This window comes from Gossypium raimondii, chromosome 2 (genome assembly GCF_025698545.1).
Source record: "Gossypium raimondii isolate GPD5lz chromosome 2, ASM2569854v1, whole genome shotgun sequence".
Taxonomy (NCBI): domain Eukaryota; kingdom Viridiplantae; phylum Streptophyta; class Magnoliopsida; order Malvales; family Malvaceae; genus Gossypium; species Gossypium raimondii.
Window position 1 is genome coordinate 9,359,399 of NC_068566.1, and position 7,667 is coordinate 9,367,065.

The 7,667-nt window shown below is 34.2% G+C and overlaps 1 non-coding gene across 1 annotated transcript; it reads left to right on the forward strand.

Moving 5' to 3' along the window:
- Positions 1 to 1,402: 1,402 nt before the first annotated feature.
- On the forward strand, positions 1,403 to 1,509 carry LOC128039399 (small nucleolar RNA R71). Its single transcript, XR_008193903.1, has one exon. It is a non-coding gene; the product is annotated as a small nucleolar RNA R71 (small nucleolar RNA).
- The last annotated feature ends 6,158 nt before the right edge of the window (positions 1,510 to 7,667 follow it).

Consider the following 7,667-nt stretch of genomic DNA (forward strand, 5'->3'; position numbering starts at 1 on the left):
TTCTTTCTGGATGTGCTAAGGATTGATCTGCTAATTGAACTGTAACCGTAGTAGGTCTAACTTCACCTATCCCTAACTTCTTAAATATTGACATGGGCATCAAGTTGATACTCGTACCCAAGTCACATAGTGGCTTACCACAATATGTTGCTCAAATATTGCAAGGTATTGTAAAACATCAAGGATCCTTCAATTTTGGGGGTAGTTTGTCTTGAAGATATGAACTGCATTCCTTCGTTAGGGCTACCGTCTCAAATTCTCGAAGCCTTCATTTTTTAGATAGGATATCCTTTATGAATTTGACATAGTTCGGCATTTGTTCAAGTGATTCAACCAACGGGATGTTGACATGAAGTTGCTTGAGTACGTCTAGGAACTTCTTGAATTAAATTTCTTGCTTCTGCTTCTGAAGTCTTTAGGGGTAGGATGGTGGATGTTTCTTTACTAGAACTGGTTGATTCATTTTCTGTGGCAATTCTGTATCTAACGAAGTTATTTGTTGATCAGAATTAGCTGGTTCAGAAGTTACCTTGTCGGATTTTGCAGATTCAATTTTCTGTGAAACTAGAATTTCAACGCTCGGTTGAACTTCCTCTGAGTCTTGAACGTCAGCTGGCTCCTTCTCAACTTGGACGAAATTGGGCTCTAAAGTCTTTCTGCTCCTCAATGTTAACTTTTTACAATGCTCCTTCCCTGGATTCCTCAGATTCTCTATATCACTAGGTAAAACACCTTATAGTCGGTTTCTGAGTTCAGTTGCAAGCTAGCCCACTTGATTCTCCAAATTCCATAGAGAGGCATCATTTTTCGCCATGTATGCCTTCAATAGATTCTCTAGGCTATTGGATGGTTTAGCTTGGGTTGGTTTCTGAGCTTGTTGAGAAAAACTAGGTGGTTGGGTCGATCTAGTTTGGACATAATTGTTACTGGTTCCTACCCCTTGGTTACTCAAGGAAAAATTCAGGTGGTTTCGCCATGATGGGTTATAGAAATTGGTTTGCAGCCCTTGCCTTTCTCGATTTTGGTTCTGGTTACCCATGTAATACACAAATTTTGGGCTTGATGGACATTCTTCGAAAAAATTTCTTTCCCCACAATAAACATAGGCTACATTTTCAAATTGATTCAGTGGCTGTGTTGCAAAACTATTACACCCATTAGTAGTAAGATTTTTTAACATTGAGAATATTGATGATACTTGAAATGCGAGTGAAGTAAGAGCGTCTACTTCATGTATTCCAGTGACTCGTCTTCCTGACGCTGCTCGATTGGTTGGCCATTGATTTCATAAGCCTCATTATAAGACTTAGAAAGGAGAGCACCATTAGTAGAAGCGTCCACTACCATCCTCGTGTGAGCATTGAGACTATTATAAAATGTCTCAAGTTGTATGCAATGTGGGATTCCGTGATGAGGGCACTTCCGTAATAATTCTTTGTACATTTCCCATGCCTCATACAATGACTCATCATCCATTTGTTGGAAAGCAGTGATCTCGTTCCTCAACTTAGCATTCTTTCTAGGCGGAAATACTTCATAAGGAATTTTTCTGCTAACTCTTGCCATGTTGAAATTGAGTTTAGTGGTAATGAGTTCAACCAAGCTCGAGCTCTGTCCCTTAGTGAATATGGGAACAACTTTAATCGTAATGCATCTTCGGGTACTCCGGCTAACTTGAAAGAATCGCTCACCTCTATAAATAGTCTTAAGTGTAGGTGAGGATCTAAGATAGGCATTCCACTAATTTGGCCCACTGTTTGAAGTATCTGGAACATGACTGGCATCAACTCGAATAGTTGTGCCTCAATTTTGGGTGTCTTAATACCCGGATTAAGATCATGAAATACTGGCACGACATACTGTCTCAAAGCTCTATCCCTATCATCAGCAATAAGGATAGGATTTTGAGCAAGGTTTGCTCCATTTCCTTGATTCAGATTTTTGAAGTTCATCTTTTTAGTCCTTCTCTGACTTGCTTGTCTTCTTCGCTGTCGAAAAATTCGTTCAATTTCAGGGTCTATAGAGAGTAAATCGATGATTTGATCAATACTTATAAACACCTGAAATAATCATAGAAAAATTAACTACGTTAAAATTTGAACAGAAAAATAAACCAAAATGCAAAACTAGCAACGTCACAAATAATGAATTTTTTAAAACACAGTCCCCGGCAATGATGCCAAAAAATTGGAACGACGGAAATGTGAAAGTGTACACAATCGCAACAACTAAAAAAGTGACAAGTAAATGTCGAGTTATCGTACCCACAGGTACTGTGAAACGAATTATTTATGAATGCTATTTAAAACACTTTGGTGAAGAAAAATATTTTGTTTGAAGAGGGTGATTAAAAACTAAGATTTTAAACTAAGTAAACTAAATAAATAAATCTCAAATGCACGATTTCAAAATACGATTTTAATCAAGATGACATAATTGTGTTAGATTAATTTCATTTCTTAACTTAGAATTATTAAACTCATGTTTACATTGTTACGAATAAGTTCACGGCAACTCAGTAATTTGCTAACTTATGAACATACTCACCTACCAAAATCCATTTATCTCTTGACTATATCCCTATGTCAATTCAACCTATTAAACAAATCTTAATAGGCAAATATGTTATTGCACATACATACTTATTAAATCGAAATAATCTCTTGTACATATCCCTATGTCAATTCAAACAATTAACTCGATTTAATAAGCACATAAAAGGCTATGTGAGGTAAAAAAGTATCCTTACCTTGAATCAGTTTAATCACAATAATCTTGCAAGTTATGCAAGGCAAATGTATCGTCAGATATCGTTGCTAATTTAACCCTCAGCTACCTTAGATGATTAAACATGCACTGATTAAGTACTGTGTCCATTAATTACAATTTCAATCCGTTTAAATAATTAATTCATTAGTTACCTAAAAATTGTAATGCAAGAATAACTTAGTCATATTTTACTTAATCAAGCATCTTACCCAAGAGGAGAAATCGGCAAGAGAGTAAGGGAATTTTGGAATGGAAAAGAAGAGAGAAAGTGGAGAGAAGAGAGGAAAGATGTGAATGCTTGAGGTGTGTTTTTCAAATGACCAGCCTAATGAGGTTTTTATAGCTGAGGAGGGCTATTAAAAATAGCTAAAATTATCAGCCAAAGAGCCGTCCCTTGGCCTGCCACACATGTGGCAAGGTTGATAGTTTCAACTTTGTTAATTTAGGCTTGGGGCAAATCTATAAAGCCACCAATTGTGGAGGAGTTTGGATACAAATTGAACAAGTATTCAAGGGCCTCTTTGCAAGATTAAATAATCAGCTAATAAGCTAATTTGGGTCAGCTCTTGGGACAATTTTTGGGCTATCCATTTCTTGGTCGGTTCAGTTCACTCGGTTCAGTTCAACTGGACCACTTTTTCATAATTAATTAATAATAAGTTATTAACCCAAATTTAATTGGATATAAATTAAAATTAATTATATTATAAATTAATACATATAATTTTGGACCGTCTTACGCTGAAATTTAGTTTGCCTTGATACTTCAAATTGTTTCTCAATTTTGCGCTTTTAGCAGTGTCTACCGAGCCATTTTTTGCCCTTTGTGCAAATTTGTCAAAAATAACTGAAATTCATCAAAATTAATTATAAAATTAACTAAAATTCAACATGTTCATATTTTAAGGGCACTTTAATTATTTTTTAAAAATTAATTATTTTTTCTACAAGAATTTTATCGAAACTGTATGATTTTAAGTTAAAAAGGGTATGTAAAAATGTGTAAATTTTTGTGTTTCCACTTGTCTATTCTAGAAGAGAGAAAGATTAAGGTGCATTATGCATGGATGGAGGAGATTGAAGATTGAGCTTAAGAAAGTGGAAATTTAGTAAGCTGGTAAGCTTCCTAACGTCTCTATATTAACGAATTTAAGAAAATGGGGAAGTTAAGGATTTTAGTGATTCCGTTCTATATTGCGTAAGGTTGTGGGTATCCATTTAAATGACCTCTTCATGCAAAAAAAAATTGTGGTTCTTATGATGAGGAATCCTCTTAGTTGGAATTTTGAAATTTTTGTTATGTTTTATTGTCTAAGAGGCTCATGTAGCAAGGGAAAATCTAAGTAGGTGGATTTGGCGTTAACTTTTAGGTGAGTTCCAAAATTCAAGTCTTACATGGATGTTTATTATTTTAGTATCGTGTGTTGAATATGTTAACTTAAGTCCTACAAACAATGAGTTATTCTACAGTTGAATATTATTATGATTATTCGTAATACATATTGTGTGTTGCCATGCAATGTATGTTGGTTGCAAGTTTAACACAGTTGAGATGATAATGTGCTTGGCGTAATGTGTGTCATGTATAAATAGTTGTATTGGTTGGGTGCATGTGTATTGAAATGCAAGCATATGAATGATATGCAGAGTAAGGAGGGATGTTCTGGCGGATTGATATAGGGTGATATGTCACGTTGTGCACTTTGTGCCACATGTTAATTGGCTTTGTAGAGGTTCAGGTGGATTGAACGGAGAATGGATATATATACAGTATTTAGCTTTACAGAGGTTCGGATGGGCTCTGAACGGAGAAAGGTGCGCACCAGTATATGAAAGCTCTGTATGAGAAGAATATGAAAGCCCTTTAAGGGTAGTGTGAGACTCTACGGAGTCTAAGGCTTTAAGTTGTATATGTGAAATGCAAGTCCATGGCCATGGCATGATCCAGAGAAGTTCATGAAACAATTCATGTTTATGAATCTGTCGTTATGGCATAATCTAGTGGAAGTCCTTCAGGACTATCGTATTTTTTTGAAGTTCATCAGGACTATCATATTTGTGGAAATCCATCAAGACCCTCGTATATGTGGAAGTTTCGTCAAGATTACGGTACAAATTTAGTTTCGTGAAGATATTGGATTTATCTTTATAAGTCCACCAATAATAAGTTTCTTTACTACTAACTTATGTCTACATGCCAATTAAAGATACAAGCTATGTATTTATGGGAGTCATATGTAAGATATGAGAGAATGCTAGATTTATCTATTGGTTGAGAAAGAGTAGATTTTCTTTATTAGTCTGTATTAGGGGCCTTCTTTATGAATCCGTCGATATGTTGCACAAAGAATGAATTTACATACTTAGGTCTAAAACATGAACCCATAAAGATCATGCTACGAATCCAAGTCCATTAGGACAAGCTACTAATAGTATGTAACACCCCTCACCCGATCCAATCGTCAGACTTGATCTATAAGATGCTACAACAATTAATAGAATAATTCGCATACACTTCTAACTTTAACAATCAATAAAAAATAAAAAATTCATAATCCAAGTATAGCATGCTTGACAAACAAATTCGAGTCTCAATTGAGCTTATGAAAGCTCTTAAGTTGACCCGAGTACAAATAATGACTAAATTGCAAACTTTTAAACAGCTAGGGAAAAATTCACAAAATAGGGGTACACAACCGTGTGCCTAGATTGTGTTACAAATGGTGACCCTGTGAAACTAGAGTCATATAGCTGTGTATCCAGGCCGTGTAACTCATTGAAGTTTTGTGGACCTAAATGCAAAAACTTACAGACAATCACACGACCATATGACTAAAACGCCTGAAAAACTGAGATTGTAAGGAAAATCTAATGGCCATATCAACAGTACCCACAAGGGCGTATGGCCAGCCTGTGTGATAAATTGAAACTGTGTTTACCAAAACTTCCCAAATTAACAAAGAACACATGGCTGTGTCACTTGCTTATGTGTGGCACACAACTATGTATTAGTTTGTGTGTGTAATAAGTGCCTTATTATACAAGCTACAAAACCAAATCTTCACCTAGGTCATGAGTATGCAATTAACCATTCTTTAGACCTATCCAAATTGCACAAAATTATGCAAGAACTTAACATTTCCTATATCTAACCAATATGCCTCAAAGCACCATCACACAACATGAATCAAATCTAAAGTACATTCCCATTCCATGCCAAGTTAGAAACAAGCATGCATATGCCATATGTGCAATGAAAACACCAAAGTTAATATCACCTATTATTGACCATATTACAAATCTAACAATTTATAAGTTTGACAACAAAACCGTTCTGCATATCAAGCTTATAACATCCAATTAAATCTTTGAACTATTATGCCATATTATCCAACAAAATCTCACCTATTCAAACATTCTATATCATAATCAAACCTACCAACTATTCATGTTGTTCCATCACATTCCATACTTAATATCCACATTCAAAGTTACCATTTCAAAGCCATAAGTTAACATACCAACTTGCCAACAAGCACACACACTTTACATATCACCATTAAATACTTCTCTTTCACAAAACATTTATATATAATTCAACTCTTATTTAAATGCCACATAACCGAGTTGAACAATTAAATGTCTATCGAGACTGAAGTCGGATAGTGTGATCTTCGGGATGATCTGATCATTGTGTTCTGCAAAATATAAACTACAGAAAACAAAATAGAGTAAGCTTTAAATAAGTTTAGTAAGTTCATAGGTTCAAAAAGATGTAACTTACCTTAATTCTCACAATTACATAAAAAATAATTAACTAAGCAATTTTCCCTGTTACCACAATTCATATCATCAGGTAAGTTCATATATATAAGTCATAGAACATTCCATTTGATACAATGATATCTCAATCAATGTTATATCATCAACTATAGAACATAATCAACTTTTACATTATGCATCTATGCTTTATCTCATTATATCTTTTACCATTCATCACTATCCATTGCAACAACAGTCTAGCTCGGTGAACTAAAATGAACAAATATGGATATACGAGTAACCACCCAAAACGTACCTGATTGCTCAAATGAGCTATAACATCCAAGAATACACCTGGGCACTGAGTGCCAAGCCCGTAGGCTATACATCCCTCTAGAAACACACCTGAGCACTGAGTGCCAAGCCTGTAGGCTACACATCCCCCCAGAACACACCAGAATCTCCGTAGAGATAACTCGGTAATCTGAAACAAATGATGGATTTCGATACAGTCAGTGAATAATCAATTCAATCCTTTATCTCACCCTTCATACCAATTTTCAAACATTTTCAAATACATTAAAACATTATAAAATACACAATTCAAACATAAGCATTACATAAATATACATAATTATACTGTATGAACTTACTAGGTAATTACAACAATAGTAGAAGTGTTAGAGACTAATATGCTATTTTCCTTTTCCTCAATTATTTACTAGTTGATTCGATTCTTAATCTATATGGTAATTCATTTCAAATTATTAATTCTAAATACCTTATAACAACTTATTCAATGCATATGATATCCTATTATCAATTTCATAATTTCCTAAATTTTTGTAGTTTATTCAATTTAGTCCCTAAAATCGAAACAAGCATATATTTCATATTTAAACCCCAAAATTTAAATCAAACTTCAAAATCATCCTTATACAGCTCTCAAACATCTATTTTATAAGAATTTTATGTCAATTTCAACATATTTTCATTTTAGTCCCCAAACTCAAAACTAGCACAATTCACTTTACAAAATAGTCCTATTTCATATCAATGCTTCAAACTCAACCATTTAAAATCCAAAAAGCTTCAAAAAGTACAATAGTAACTTTTGAAATCTTTGACAATTTTAT